Source organism: Bison bison, unplaced genomic scaffold (assembly GCF_000754665.1).
Source record: "Bison bison bison isolate TAMUID 2011002044 unplaced genomic scaffold, Bison_UMD1.0 scf7180017864274, whole genome shotgun sequence".
NCBI classification, from domain to species: Eukaryota; Metazoa; Chordata; class Mammalia; order Artiodactyla; family Bovidae; genus Bison; species Bison bison.
The window spans coordinates 721,922-739,135 of NW_011494846.1; positions in this window are offsets into that span (position 1 = coordinate 721,922).

Sequence of the window (17,214 nt, forward strand, 5' to 3'; positions counted from 1 at the left end):
GAATCGCAGCACACCAGGCCTCCCTGTCCATCACCAACTCCCGGAGTTCACTCACACTCACGTCCATCAGGTCAGTGATGCCATCCAGCCATCTCATCCTCTGTCGTCCCCTTCTCCTCCTGCCCCCAATCCCTCCCAGCATCAGAGGCTTTTCCAATGAGTCAGCTCTTTGCATGATCTGGCCAACGTACTGGAGTTTCAGCTTCAGCATCATTCCTTCCAAAGAAATCCCAGGGCTGATCTCCTTCAGAATGGACTGGTTGGATCTCCTTGCAGTCCAAGGGACTCTCCAGAGTCTTCTCTAACACCACAGTTCAAAAGCATCAATTCTTCGGCACTCAGCCTTCTTCACAGTTCAACTCTCACATCCATACATGACCACTGGAAAAACCATAGCCTTGACTAGACGAACCTTTGTTGGCAAAGTAATGTCTCTGCTTTTGAATATGCTATCTAGGTTGGTCATAACTTTCCTTCCAAGGAGTAAGCGTCTTTTAATTTCATGACTGCAGTCACCATCTGCAGTGATTTTGGAGCCCAAAAATATAAACTCTGACACTGTTTCCCCATCTATTTGCCATGAAGTGATGGGACCAGAAGCCATGATCTTCATTTTCTGAATGTTGAGCTTTAAGCCAACTTTATCACTCTCCACTTTCACTTTCATCAAGAGGCTTTTGAGTTCCTCTTCACTTTCTGCCATAAGGGTGGTGTCATCTGTATATTTGAGGTTATTGAGATTTCTCCTGGCAATCTTGATTCCAGCTTGTGCTTTTTCCAGTCCAGCATTTCTCATGATGTGCTCTGCATATAAGTTAATTAAGCAGGGTGATCATATACAGCCTTGACGTACTCCTTTTCCCATTTGGAACCAGTCTGTTGTTCCATGTCCAGTTCTAACTGTTGCTTCCTGACCTGCTCATTTGCATACTTGAAAGTTTTCTGTTCCTATGCTTGAGTTTGAATCCCATGTCAAAATTGTTTGAAGATTCAGAAAGCTATATTACACTAGAAAAGAGCTGAGCTCTCTTTAAGTGAAACGTTTTTCCTTTTTTTCTTTTTAGCTAATGCTGCTGCTGCTGCTAAGTCGCTTTAGTCGTGTCTGACTCTGTGCGACCCCAGAGACGGCAGCCCAGGAGGCCCACCCTGTCCCTGGGATTCTCCAGGCAAGAACACTGGAGTGGGTTGCCATTTCCTTCTCCAATGCATAAAAGTGAAAAGAAAGTGAAGTTGCTCAGTTGTGTCTGACTCTTCTCGACCCCATGGACTGCAGCCTACCAGGCTCCTCCGTCCATGGGATTTTCCAGGCAAGAGTACTGGAGTGGGCTGCCATCGCCTTCTCCTTTAGCTAATAGAGACATGGAAATTTTTAGTGAATTATAAGAAAACTGTGGTTTATCTGTAAAGAGACCTATGGGATTCTTTATCTACTGTATAATCAGAAGACCAACTGGTTATTTTCATTCTAACCTAAACTGTTATACTGATATCCATTCTAGGTATTCCAAATGATTCAAATATACAAGTTATGTACTTTATAATGGAGTTCAGTTCAGTTCAGTCACTCAGTCATGTTCGACTCTTTGCAACCTCATGGACTACACCACGCCAGGCTTCCCTGTCCTTCACCAACTCCCAGTGCCTGCTCAAACTCATGCCCATCAAGTCAGTGATGCCATCTAACCATCTCATCCTCTGTTGTTCCCTTCTCCTCCTGCCTTCAATCTTCCCCAGCAACAGGGTCTTTTCCAATAAGTCAATTCTTTGCATCAGCTGGCCAAAGTATTGGAGTTTCAGCTTCAGTATCAGTCCTTCGAACGAATAGTCAGGACTGATTTCCTTTAAGATGGACTGGTTGGATCTCCTTTCAGTCCAAGGGATTCTCAAGAGTCTTCTCCAACACCACAGTTCAAAAGCATCAATTCTTTGGTGCTCAGCTTTCTTTATAGTCCAACTCTCACATCCATATATGACTACTGCAAAAACCATAGCTTTGACTAGATGGACCTTTGTTGGCAAAGTAATGTCTCTGCTTTTTAATATGCTGTCTAGGTTGGTCATAGCTTTTCTTCCAAGGAGCAAGCGACTTTTAATTTCATGGCTACGGTCACCATCTGCAGTGATTTTGGAGCCTCCAAAAATAAAGTCTCTCACTGTTTCCATTATTTCCCCATCTATTTGCCATGAAGTGATGGGACCAGATGCCATGATCTTAGTTTTGGAATGTTGAGTTTTAAGCCAGCTTTTTTACTCTCCTCTTTCACTTTCATCAAGAGGCTCTTTAGTTACTTATAATGGAGACTACCTTCTAATTAGGTAAAGCAGTGGGAATAAGATTTGGGGGAAAAGAATATATTTTCTTAGATTTAGATTGTGTTCGTAAGATATCAAAACTTATGAGATTTAGAATGCATTTTTTACTTAAAAAAAAACTTATTAAAAAGTTCATTACTCAAGAGTGGGTAGTGCATTATGCCAAGGTACTCTTGTCTACGTAACACCCGCCAGGTTGATAAGTAGAATGTTACCAGCACCCCAGAAAGGCCCTGCTAACCCTCTCTATCACCATCACCACTCCCCCACCCCTCAAAGCTAACCACAGTTCACCTCTAACAAAGATTAGTTTTGCTAGTTTTAAAATTTTTTATATAAATGGAATAATATAACGTGTATTTTTTGGTATGACTTCCTTTATTGAATATGTTGTCTTGGAGAGTTACCCAGGGTGTAGTTCACTTACTTGATTGCTGTGTAATATTCCATTAAATAACTATACAACCATTTATCTGCTCACGCTACTATTCGTGGATATTTGGGTCTGCTTACAGTTTGGAGTTGTTAGAAACTGTGCTCATCTGAACACTCTGGTACATGTCTTTTTAATGCATATCCTTCAGGGATTTCTGTTAGGTATACACTTAAGAATAAATTGCTGGGTCATAGGTTATATGAATGTTCGATTTTGTGAAATAATGCCAAACAGTTTTACAAAGTGGTTGTACAGTTTCATTTATTCTTGGCAGTCACGCTTTTTCTATTTCTGGCAACAGTAGAGTGGGTAGGATTTTTAATGTCTTACAGGTTTCTTGGAACAAAACATCTTTTTAAACATAAACACTATTTGAATGAGTCAAGTTTAAAGTAATTAAGGGTTCAGAGATTAAATTTATTTCTACACTACAAATGTTTTTTTAAATAAGTGTAAAAGTGCTTGGGGCAAAATACATTTGGGATTTCCCTGTTGCCAAAATATCTGAAAAGTAATTCCAGCTGCTCACTCAAAATCACCCACAGCTGGGCTGGCCAGCTTCTGACCTGATACTGACCTGGGGTTTTCAATAAAACGGGCTTCCCTGAATGCTCAGTGGGTAAAGAACCTGCCTGCAAGGCAGGAGACACGGGAGACGTGGGTTCCATCTCTCGGTTGGGAAGATCCCCTGGAGTAGGAAATGGCAACCCATTCCAGTATCATTGCCTGGAAAATCCCACAAATAAACAAAACCAATAGATACTAGGATCCCCATACAAAACCAATATCACATCCATGAACTTAAGCAAATAAGCAAACATTTTCAATACAGCCATAGAAGTGGGGCAGATTTGAAGATTAAAAAAAAGTTTCTGAGTTTGGAGTTTTTGTTCTCCCTGATATGGAAGACATGCAGAAACAGACAAATGAAGTTGGAAACCAAAGAAGTTTTTCAAAGGACACTACAAGGCCCACTGGGCTGTCCCCTGCCAACTTGATTATTCAGAGTAGAGCTGTCTTTCTTCCCAGGGCTTTTGGAATTCACTCTCTGGCAGGACTGTAAGAGAATGGACTCGCCAGTGCCCCTTAGGTTCCTTAAGCAATTTCTTGCCAAGATCAGTAAGGTCAAGGGTGCTGCTAACCAGCCTATACTGCCAGATCAGTCATTGCCACAAACCTTCATCACGCTGAGTGCCTGGTTTGACCCCACCAAAGCTACTATCCAAAACACAATGATACACATCACTAGGTGCCAAAGTGGAGGCTACAGACATTTCCACTTCTTAAAATCCAACTTATTTTTCAAGATTCATCTCACATCTCAGCCTTGAAGCCACCCCCAGGGCCTTAAAAACAATGGCCTTATGGCCCATTGTTTAAGAGCCTTCGCAAGGATGTGAACTCAGTATAGGGTGTCTGTCAGCACCCTTGACCTCTACCCACTAGATCCAATAAGCATATCTCTTTCCTCCAGGCATGACAAGCAAAAATGTCTCCAGATTTTTCTCCTTAAGAGACAAAATACTGTGGTTGAGAGTCCCTGGTCTGTGTGAATATGTGGTCACCATAACATAATCGTCAGCAACACAAAGTCAGGAGCATATCATGCCTTTTTTGCATTCTCCAAACTAATAACCCAATTCTGGAGAAATAGCAATTGCTCCCCAAAATATTCATTGAAATGAATTAATCTGTCATCATTGCCACCTTATATCTTTCAGAAACTCCTATTTATCCTTCCCATCTCACCTGAAGTGTCTCCTTTTTACAGATGCTCTCCCCAAATCCAGACTTGCAAGGTTCTCTTCTTTACTTTCGGTGAGGAAGTATTACTATCTGTATTCTTCTAATTAGTTCCTCCAGCACTGCAGAAGACCAGGCTGTTGGCCCATATTTTCATTAAGGATACTAAGGCTCAGAGAGCTGATATGGCATGTTCAAGGTCACAGAGCCAGTACATGACAGATTTGACAATGGGCCAGTCCCATGACAGTGGGCCAGTCTCCTAGAGGGACAGAACTATGGACGCTAAGCAGAGCATCAAGGGGGCTGGCATTTGGGGCAGAGCACTCATCACAGAGTGCTTTTTTTGAAAAGACCCTGATGCTGGGAAGAGTTGAAGGCAGGAGAAGGAAGGGACGACAGAGGATGAGATGGCTGGATGGCATCACCTACTCAATGGACAACTCTGGGAGTTGGTGATGGACAGGGAGGCCTGGCGTGCTGCAGTCCATGGGGTCACAAAGAGTAGGACACGACTGAGCAACTGAAATGAACTGAACTCATCACAGAAGAAAATTGGAGTTTAAGGAGGGAAGTTGGTCAGAAACCAGGACCAATATGGCGTGAATACAAGACTGCATGAGGAGGGGTACCCCCAAGAACACACTCCACACCAGCCTACAGCACCTGACTAACCCAGGATGAAGGGTTACACTCCATGGTTAAGCCAACTAGTGAATCTGAGGATGTTAGTAGATGTCTGGCCTTGGTCCAGGTTTGAGGAATGCTGAGCTGCAGGTGAGGAAAGGAGTCTGGGTGAAGCAGGTTACCCATCATACGCGCCCAAGTGTCTTGGATTCCTAGAGTGCTGGGATCATTGTCCTCTCCTGGGGAGACGTCAGTCATTCATTTAGTCACTGATGTCGGTAATCAGCACCTACTGTTGTGCTGGGCCGGTGATGGGCACAGAAGATGCAAAGGTAAGCACAACAGAAGTGGTCCTTATCTCTCAACGCTAATCTAATAATTATACAAATAAATGTTTAATTACAAACAGTGACAGGTGTTAGGGAAGAAAGGTGTTGTGTGCCATGAGAGCATATAACAGAAGGATATCACCTAGTCTAAGGACTGGGGACGATCTCCCCGAGAAGGTGATAATTGAGCTGAGATCTGAAAAACGAATAAAAGGTAATTATGTTCGGGTGTGTTGAGGTGGTAGATGGCTCCAGACTGAAGGAACAGCAGGGCAGGGTCTCTGAGGTGGAACCATGGGGAGATGAGGTTGAAGAATGCAAGGCACAGTACACACAGCAGAGCCCTTTGAGGGGGAAAAAGTTAAAGTGATTAGAATCAAAGAAAACAAGGCTAATGTTCCTTTCAGTGTTCTTGATGGTGAAAGGTTCTCTTCCCAAGAGGACAAAAATAACATGCTACTTCGAAAAAAGGTAGGCAGGCTTTGCAGGCAGGGCTTCCCTCAATGACAGGATATTGGTGGAGTTGTTAATCCAGAGTTCGACCTGAGAATATCAAGCAATTCAGTTTCTTTCATTTTATTCAGCCAATCAGATTCTGGGGATTGACTCACATTGACCAAAGTCATGGAAAACAGATGTATAAATCAAAATGCCTATATATAATTTTGTCAGTAATGCAACTGCCTGGAGAATTGAAATATTCATGTCTATTGGTCAATGTACTCCCTTCCCTATAAAGTGGTCCACAGAGGAAGGCAAATGCCCATAAGCTTAATGGGTGAGGAGAATTGGAACAAAGCCTACTGTCAAATAATCCAGCTGACCATTCAATGCACCATATTCTATTAAGAGATGAGCATATAGTCTGAGCCCCAAATGAGAACACAGGGCTTAACAAAGAACTCTAATTCAGTTTTTGTTCTATTAAAGCCTTCAGTTGATTGGATGAGGCCTGTCCACATTATGGAGGGCAATCTGCTTTACTCTGAGTCTGCAGACTTAAATACTATTCGTGTTTAGAAAAATACAGTCACAGAAACATCTGGAATAATATCTGACCAAAGTGCTGAGTACAGTGGCTGTTAGGAGCTGACCTGTGTCCTCCATCCTCCATCTTCCAAATTCATATGTTGAAACTCTAACCCCCAACATAACTGGATTTGGAGATAGGGACTGTAGACGGTAATTACGGTTAAATTAAGGGTGGAGCCTGGATCAATAGGATTACAGGCCTTATGAAGTGCACACAGAGGAGAGGTCACGTGAGCACACAGGAGGATGGTTGCTGCCTGCAAGCCAAGAAAAGAGGCCTCAGCATCAAACCTCTGTTGCTGGCACCTTGATGTTGGACTCAGCCTCCACAACTGTGAGAATAAACTTTTGCTGTTTGAGCCACTCACTCTGGTATTTTCTTATGGTAGCCTTAGCAGACTAATACAGTGACCCATCTAAGCCGACACATAAAATTAATCATCATGCAAGCTTTTATATTAACGAGTTTACTTTAAAATACTCGAAAACAATTTTTTTAATTAAAAAAATAATCCAGGGAGGATAGATGAAATATGATTGGCAAAATGTTGATAACTGTCGAAACTAGGTGCTGGAGAAGTGGGATTTCATTACATTATTATCTGAAATTTTCTATCACGAGCCACTTAAAAGAAATATTCATGAGGCTACTGAGTCCCAACCCAATAGTGACTGGAAGAATTCACACACCCTGTTTATTCTTTGGAAGATGAATGTTTTAACAATGAAATTCTTTAAGTACTTCTGTCCAGCTCTAATCTGTAGCTTCCTTTTTCATATTTAGCCAGCAAGTTCTCATTAAGATATGACTCAAGGACATGGAGTTCATTAAAATGATCATCATATCACATGGTGGGTAGAATGCTGTCAAAAAAAATTCTCTGTCTCCAGCAGAGCATGTGATTCAGGGTTTCCTGCAACTGAAAAAGCCCAGTAGCTGAAGAAGGTTTTTCAGATTTGCCTTCTAATGATCTAGATAATGTACCACATTATCATGTAAATCCCTGTTACAAATTTGAAACGTATTCAATATCGTTGTTAGCTTCTGTAGTTCTCACACTTTGGAAAAGTTTAGAATAAAATGAAGTTAAAGTCGCTCAGTCATGTCCAACTATTTGTGACCCCATGGACTATACAACCCATGGAATTCTCCAGGCCAGAATACTGGAGTGGGTAGCCTTTCCCTTCTCCAGGGGATCTTCCCAACCTAGGGTTCTAACCCAGCTCTTCTGCATTGCTGGCAGATTCTTTACCAGCTGAGCCACATACTTCCTACTAAAATTGTATATAAATGCAAATATTTGCAACCAGCTTCTTCTGACTACATTTCTGTTTCAGCTAAGGAATGCTAAGTGGCTTCATCTGTTTTTTTTTAAAAAGAGCCAGAACAAAGTATTTAGGATCTTTGATCTTTTTTTTTTTTTGAAGAATAACAGGAGCCTTTTCACCTAATAATAAATATACTTTAAGAATAGGCATTTTCAGAAACCTCATACTGTATATTGGAAACTGCAAACAAAAAAATTCATTATGTTTATTTCAGTATAGGCAGAACTAGGTCAGAGAACCTGTTGAAGTGGACAGAAAGGAAGAAATTCCCATCTGTTCTGTTCCCCGAATAATTCATCAATGGGATCCAAGCAGGCTAAGGAACGGGACTCAGCAAAATGATTTCTAAGTGAAAGTAGAAATCACGTTTTTAGGGAAGTTGTTTGGTGGGAAATCTGGACAGATAACGATAGCCTTTTCAACCTGGTGCCCTGATATGATGCTTCAATTCTGAATTCCAGACCTCTGACTGTCCTTATCTGTGCTGAGAGGTGTGGGCTGGGCAAGGCGAAAGTCAAGCTTCCCCTGAGATGTCGCAAGGTCCCAGGTGAGTCTACCTGGGCTGCTGGGAGGGGCGTGGGCACCATGGGTCTCCCAGGCCTGACCAGAGAAGCCCAAACACTGTAGACTCACAGGGCTGCGTGACAAGCCAGCAGACAGGACCCCAGTGCCTGCGGGAGTCTCTGCCAACTGAACAAACAAAAACAAAACCCTCTGCAAAGAAGGAGTGGGTCAGTCTGACAGCATCGACAAATATCCAAGCCCGGGCAGAGAAACACCCATCACTGCAGGGCGACCAAGTCAAAGTCACAGACGAGCGCATTTGCCAGAAAAAGAGGACAACGGGAGAGGGAAGCAGAGCCTGGAGACGGAGAAATGCGGGTCCTTCAACGGCTGGCACATGAGCCCTCAGGACACAGATGCCGGGAGAGCCTCAGAAATAGCCTTTGGGTTGCCGCCAGGGGAGCGTTTGCGTCAGGGCAGCAGGGCTGGCTGTGAGCTCTGGAGTTTGCCGGCCCTCAGGCAAAGCCACAGGCAGCGGCAAGGTCACAGGGGAGCCATGCAGGCTCTGCTGACGCTGAGCTACTAGGATTTTCCAGAAACTACCGAGAGCAAGTAGCACCGGGCATATTACATGGAGGTGGTCCAGGCCCAGAGTCGGGGGACAACCTCAGACGAAGTAACAGCGATTATCATTCTGCACTTTTGTACCAGAAATGCCTGAGACCAAGAAAGGACCACTCTGAGGAGAAGAGGGGAGGATCTATCTACTACTTCAGTTCAGTCGCTCAGTCATGTCCAGCTCTTTGCGACCCCAGAGTCTGCAGCACGCCAGGCCTCCCTGTCCATCACCAACTCTCAGAGTTCACCCAAATGCAAGTCCATCAAGTCGGTGATGCCATCCAACCCTCTCATCCTCTGTTGTCCCCTCCTCCTGCCTTCAATCTTTCCCAGCACCAGGGTCTATCTGCTAAGCAGAGTCCAAAATCAGGACTGGTTGGTAGAGACAGGCCCAGAGAAGAGAAAGTGCAGACTCCAGTGTCATGTGACCACCTGAGGCTTCCACGGGGTCTCAGGGTTCCACTGGGCTGGACCCTTGGGGAACCAGCAGTGGTCCCTGTAGTCTGATCCATTCCAGCCAGACTGCACCCTCTCTCCTGATGGCCAAATATTTCATGTCTTTTCTGGGCCTTTTCCTTCCTAGTCACTCAGGTTTCCAGACACATCCTCAGTCTTAGCCAAGGAGAGCTGGCCTTGGACTCCTGAAGAATATGGCTCCTCGAAAAACAGAAAAAGTACCACAGGAGTGCACGCGTGCGCGCACACACACACACCACCATACCCCTTACAGATTCCCTCCATAACCATCACCCTGCCTTTCTCTTCTCTTCCTTAGATATAACTCATGTCCGACTCTTTGCAACCCCATGGACTATAGCCAACCAGGCTCCTCTGTCCATGGGATTCTCCAGGCAAGAATACTGGAGTGTGTTGCCAGCCCTCCTCCAGGGGATCTTCCCAACATGGGGATCGAACCCACATCTCTTAGGTCTCCTGCATTGGCAGGTGGGTTCTTTATCATTAGGGCCTCCTAGGAAGCCCTGATGGAGAAGGCAACGGCACCCCACTCCAGTACTCCTGCCTGGAAAATCCCATGGACGGAGGAGCCTGGTAGGCTGCAGTCCATGGGGTCGCTAAGAGTCGGACACGACTGAGCGACTTCACTTTCACTTTTCACTTTCATGCATTGGAGAAGGAAATGGCAACCCACTCCAGTGTTCTTGCCTGGAGAACCCCAGGGACGGGTGGGCTGCCATCCCTGGGGTCACACAGAGTCAGACACAACTGAAGTGACTTAGCAGCAGCAGCAGCAGGAAGCCCTGGATAAAACTATGTTCCCACAAGTACTGGATGGGGAACAAATACCCATTTTTCTCTGGAGAAACACTCCTAGAAAGACGGTAACCCATGGACCAGAGCAAAGACCCACATATAACAGAGGGAATCCTCTACCACCGTGTGGTGAGACAACCTCATATCTGTGTAGTTCTTTCAAGTTTACAAAAACCTTTCCCATGGAGTGAGGCAGTTATTGTGAATCCCATGCTCTGAACTCAAAACTTGAACTTGAGGAGTTTAAGTGGTCATTTCAAAGTCACCCTCTTAGTGACAGAACTGGAATTCAAACCTCATGATTTAATTCCAAGTAAAATCCTTTCTCTAATAAGGTAATGAAAATAGTTCCCAATTATTGAGCACTTACTCTGTGCTGTGCCCTATCGTATGTGCCATACTCACTTAAATTTAGTTAACTCTCATGAAAACCCTATAAGACAATGCTATTATTATACCCATTTTTAGGAATGAGGGAAACTGAGGCACAAAGAGTTGCATCATTGCCCAAGGTCAAACACCATACCACATTATCCTATAGCTACCTACAATTTTACCTAATCAGCAGATAATGACCCAAATAGGAAGTATGGGAAAGGTAGAGCCAGATGGGGTGCACAGCCAAAAATTCAGCCCATAAGCAATCAGTTGCTACAGGTGTTAGCTACTGACTCTGGGTACACAGGCCACACCAACTTATTTTAAGCCTAAGGGAGAGAAGGTTTACTGACAGTATCAGCCAGGACCTGGCAGGAAACAGATGGCACAATCCAGAGTGTTCAGCTGAAAAAAATGTAATGGAGGGACTATTTACAGAAGGGCAGGCAGGATGAAAGGAAGCAGCGTGGGGCGATGAGGCCCCGGAAACAACAGATGCCGGAAGCGGTCACCACCTGTAGGACTGGCGGGCTGATGGTGGAGGGACCGGGTCAACAGAAGGCAGGGAGCGCTGGGGCGGGGAGGGGGCTGCGGCCACCCATGAGACGGCCTGGTCCCTTCCATCTCCTGCTGGTGTCTCCCCTTAGCAGAAAATTCAGGAAGCCCCCGGGACAGAGGGGCCTCGGTGAGGCTGCCCTGTAGATGCCCCCAACCACACGGCAGAGGAGGGCAGAAGACGAAGGGGCGGGGGACACAGGTGAGGAGCATCAGCCAGTGACCCACTCGTCTCGTCCTGACCCCGCCCACTCGTCTCATCCTGACCCCGCCCACTCCTCTTTCTGGCCCGCCCACCCATCTCATTCTGACCCTGCCCGCTCATTTTTCTGGCCCGCCCACTCGTCTCATCATGACCCCGCCCACTCATTTTCTGGCCCGCCCACTGTCTCATCCTGGCCCCGCCCGCTCTCGTCTGGCCCCGCCCACCCCGGGACTGTTGGCTGCCTCTTTAACCCAGCCAAAAACTCGCACCTATTTAAGTGGACCAGATATTAAAGGGAGCATCACCATCTCCTGTGTTTCTTCTCTCCAGGACAGGCCCGCGGGGTTCATTCAGCAGAGTCTTCCAGCCTAGCTTCCCCTAAACAAAGGAGCGTTCTTCCCGATCTCCCCCACCTTCTCAAGGATGAGCGAAGCAGCATTTAAGAGCTGTTTTTCTTCTCTGCGCCTGTCTCTTAACCCTTGGCATCTCTCTCACTTTAATTTTTTTAATTTAATTCAAGAGAAAGGAAGCAACAGAGACCAGATCAGTTTCCAGACTGGCTGTGTTTACATCGTCGTGGGACATCAGGCCCCTGGTTGCCTCTGCGGACAGAGGCGAGAGGGCAAGGCACACGAGTCTGCTAAGGATTCCTGGTGAGAAGGAGAGGAGGGAGGGGAAGGTGGGAGGGCCCCGAAGCTCTAAGTGTTACCCAGGAAAGAGGAGAGGAGGCACTTTCTCCTGATAACCAGGAAAACGGAGAGAGAAACAAGCGTCAAAGCAGAAAGCAACCTCCAAGGCCTGAATTCAAAACACCCACTTTAGAGGGAGTGCTTGGGGCCAGACCCTAAGGCCCTCCCAGTACCTGGTCCAGCTGTTTTGGAGATTTCAGAATCTCAAAGCTTGAGTGGCAACACAAACCTTTGTGTGGTGATGGGAAAGGGCAGGTTGGAAGGGGAGTTTTTGTATTGTATCTCTTTTTTTGATGATGAAGATGGATTTTATTTAAATTGTGAAAAAAGGCGGTTTTCTTACCCCTGTTAGATTTTCCCAGGGCACCTGGAAGATCAGAAACCTGATGAGTTTTGATAAGAGTGTCTCTCCAGTGGAGGATGGTTCTACAAAACGGCAGGTCAGGACAAGACCCATTCGGAAACATGCTCGAGTCCTAAGTACAGGTGTGGCGAAAGGAGGGACGAGGGACTGTAAATGGCCAAGCCGTGTCTCTTCGTTTTGGTCTTGGGGGTCCTACCTATTTTCCCTTACTGTTTTCACAAAGCGTCCATGGTAACAGCCAGGGATGTGGTGGAGGTAGAGGCCAAAAAAGTCCCTAGAAAAATGCCCAGTGGTGTCAGAAGTCTGGGCTGCTCCATTTCCAGTATTGCTCTATTCATGGCAGGGCTTTTGGCCTGGTTACATGAGCCTGAAACCAAGAAGTCATCTTGGACTCCTTTCCCCAACATCTCATAGTCCAACAATCACCAAGTCTGACTGAAAAGTCAAATAAAACATATTTATTGTATACCTATGATGTGCCCAGCACAATCGAGGTAGTGGAGGGGATTGCAGGCATAAGGACTTCATCATTAAGAAGCTTGCCATCTTATCAGGTGAGACAGTAATCAATATATAAACAGTCATCTCAGACTGCGTGTCAAACTGTTTTTGTCTATTGGGTATAAGAAACTGGCTTAATTTCCGTTCTGGAGAAGTCTCCAGGGACTTATGATTGGCAGTTCAAAAGTGTCATCAAGGACCTGGGATTTTTCCATCTTTCTTCTCCAGCACCTTATTTTGCTTTATCCTAAAGCCAGAAGCAAGATGACTGTAGCAGCCCCAGGCATCACATCCAGATTTTACCAAACCCAGAGGAAGTAGAGTGCTCTTCTCCTGTGACACTCCAAGGAGAGAGAGAGACCCTTCACTAGAACCACCACCCTCTAACCTTCGCTCATATCTCATTAGCTATAATTGGGTCACCAGCCTATTCCAGAACCAAGACTAGCAGAGAGGAATGGAATTAACTTTAGATCAAAGAGGAGGGAGTCTCTGCCCCAAGGGGGTGTGTGGGAGGATGTATTGGACCAAAATTCGGGTTCTTTTCAGGAAGGAAGTGTAGGGGAGCAAATTCTGGGTTGGGAGCTAGCTGTGTTGATTACAATATATAAAGAGCATTTCAGAATTAAATGGGGTAACAAGATAGAGGGGTGAGGAAAGGCTGCCTTAGATATTACCTTGTTGCCACTGGCTAGGGTTATGGTTGTATCCTTCTAACTGGACCTCCAGCCACTGACCTTCCCTCTCCTCCACGTACTCCATGAACCCATTCTTCACATTGTCCCATTGGATCTGCCTACGATGCAAATCTTGGGCTTCCCCAGTGGTGGCTCAGCGGTAAAGAATCAGCCTGCAATGCAGGAGTTGGAGGAGTCATGAATTCCATCCCTGTGTCAGGAAGATCCCCTGGAGAAAGGCACGGTAACCCACTCCGCTGTTCTTGTCTGGGGAATCCCATGGGCAGAGGAGCCTGATGGGCAATAGTTCATGGGGTTGCAAAGAGTCTAAAGCAACTGATCATGCACGCACAATAGGAATCTGCTTATGTCATTTTATTGGTTAAAATGCTCCTGTATCTCCTTATTTCACACTGAATAAAATAACTTTTAGTGTGATAAAAAATCATTGAATACTTGTCACATGCAAGGCAGTGTTCTAAGCACTTTCTGTTATGTTATTTAACTTAAGGGTATAGCTGAGCTAATCAAACACTGTTATGTGTAATACACTACCACAAACCTAGTGGTTTAAACTACACAAATTCATTACCCTCCCTTCTAGAGGACAGAAGTCCAAAATCAGTTTTAAAATCAAGACATCAGGAGCAGAGCGTTTTTTCCAGAGGTGCTGCTTTTTCTGGCCTCTTCTGCCTTTTAGAGGCTGCTGGTGTTCCTTGCTTCCTGACCGTATCGCTTGACCTGTGTTTCCATCATCACCTTTCCTTCTCTCTTTTCTGATTTCCTGCTCCCCCTTCTAAGGACCCTTGTGATTACATTGGGCACCCCTGGATAATCCGGGATAATCTCCCGTCTCAAGATCCTTAACTTAATCACATCTGCAAAGTCCCTTTTGCCGGGTAAGATAACATAGTCACAGGACACAGATATTAAGCAGGGATGTCTTTAGGGAGCCGTGATCCCACCTACCCCTCTCAAGGTCCTGTGTCAAGAAGTAATGGAACCAGGGTTTGAATTTCAGGTTCTGCAATCCCTGGAAGAAGCCATCCCTCCCTCCCAATCTAGTTGTTTCGTGTTTAACTGAGAATGTCTGTCCTGTATGCCCCAGGCCCTCATGTGGTTCGTTGCCACTTAACCTTGGGACCCAGCTCACGGTGACCTCTATTGGAAAGGCTTCTTGCCCACTTTTCTAGCCCTGGACCCCCAGCTGGACTTGATGTCCCTCTCCTCTGTTCCCACATACCGGAGCTCACTACTAAACTCTCATTTGTAACTCTGATGGGAACTGGCTTCTGCGGAACACACAGAGCTCAGGCAAACTTGTTGGTTGGTTGGTTGATTGACAATGAACCCATCTTGAATCTTGCCTCCTCCACATCCTCCAACTTTCTATTTCTGATTTCTGGAGCTAATAATGATAGGAGGTGAAACTTGTTTTCCTCCTTCTAATTTATATGTGAATTAAAACCAGCACCACCTTAAACCGTTAGACATTTATACTTTTATGCATTTATACCATTTATACCCTTATGCATTTTGCTGTAGCTCAGCAGCCCTTTGGGAAGTTAACTCATCAATTGCTAATGGCAGAAGGTCAGAGAAGGACAAATAGAAAAAAAAATACTGACAAATCAACCCAGACCCTTCATCTGAACCATTCTCTTAATTCTTGAAATTCCATAGAACTTTCCCATTTGGCTCATATGCCATCCACCTGTGGTTCAGTTGGTGAAGCGTGTAGGGGGAGGATGGCCTTGAACAACTCAGGCATGCAGCAGTCTCTAAAAATGGGTTGTTCATGAGGATGAATAAAGAGAAAGATACATGGTGGAGTGGGGAGGTGCAGGAATTTGAGGAGTTTCACATCTTGTGCAATAAAAGGAATTATCCATCCACCAACCACTGAGGATTTAAAGAAGTCAAGTAGCTGTCCCGAGGATGCAAAGTTATGACCAATCCTGGATTCAAAGCCAGGTTGTGAATCAGAGGTTGGTTGGTTTTTCTCTGAATTGTGTTAGCATCATGTTTGAGGCTCATAGCCACTTACTTGAAACCTCGAGGGACTAAGCAGCTTAGAATTGAGAAGTTTCGAGATTTTAGAAACTTATGTACATTATAGTAGCAGCAGAGAAACATATTAATATTTTCACTAAATGGGTCTAGAAGCCTCAGATCAGCCTTTCATCATCAGGCATGGTTGTACCACTAAATTTGGGATTTTCAGAGATTTGGCGGAGTTGCAGATAAAGGATTGTGGAGCGGAACATCAAAGGAAATAAGTGTATGTACATAATAATGAACGTTTGTTGAACAGTGAATATTTGCCACACGTCTGCAAAGCTCTGGGCATGCATAACTCTCTCAGAAACTTTGCAAGGTAAGTATTATTACTATCTGCGTGCTCAAAATCAGAGAACAGGCATGGGTGGGCTAAGTAATCTGCCTAAAATCACTTTAGTCCATCCATCCATTCATTCAGTCTCTTTTTAAATTAACAACTTACAGTTAAAATTTTCGAGAATAACCTTTTCTTATTGAATAGTGTAATATTTCCAGAATGACTGGCTGGACACTGGGCTTAGATCTGAAAGTCCATCATTTGTAGCTTTAAATTTGTGTTCGCTTTGTATTATCTTTCTTGCTTTCAGATCAGATCAGATCAGTTGCTCAGTCATGTCCGACTCTTTGTGACCCCATGAATCGCAGCATGCCAGGCCTCCCTGTCCATCACCAACTCCCAGAGTTCACTGAGACTCATGTCCATTTCTTGCTTTAATAGCAACCAATTCATGCAAAACAGGTAGGTTTTGAACACGGTTTTGAACCTTTGAACACGATTACAGCTCTTGGAAAGTTCAAGAGAAAACTTGTGGCTGATTCCATATATTCATTTGCTGCTTGTTGGACATCTGCAAAGTATTGGCACTTTCCCAGAATTAGATCTACTTCCAATAAAGCAGAAGAGTGTGAACTTCTACTAAAGTAGTGTTGTCGAATTAAAGTTGGATGACTGAGGAAGGCTTTTCCTTAGTAATGAGGCTTTATGAGTAGATGATGAACGTGGCCATGAACAGTGTGTTCTCCCTTCCACATTTCCTCTAGAATGATAACCTTTGCCTTCCCTAAAGTAAGCTAATAAAACTCACAGGAGTGGTTTCCTTCTACTGTGCCTAATATTTTTTCGATTAGACTTCCAACATTCTCAAAGATTTACCAGAAAAGCATCACCGTTCTAGTAATTCTTGACATAGAAATTCTTGAACTCCACACAACCACTCAGAATTCTGGAAGAACAGTGTGTTTGTTTCATCTTTCACTTTTTCCCTTTTAGAACTTGAAACTATTGTGCAAAACGGAAGTAGCCCTAGCTACCATGCATTTGTTTTGTGATTAACTGAATTTTATTATTTCAGGAAATTATAAAATTGTTTTTCCATAAATGTGTTCTTTAAAAACTTGTTTCAATCTTAAGTGATTTTATTATGCCTAGGAAATGAAAATATCCTGATAATAAAGTCTAGTGGGGGAAAAGGTTGTCTATTAAAAAATTCAGTACCGGCAACTTTGAACAAATTTATTCTTAAAAATAATAAGTGCCTTATGCTGGGGTGACTTGCCCTTCAATGTGGTCTGCTATTCCGT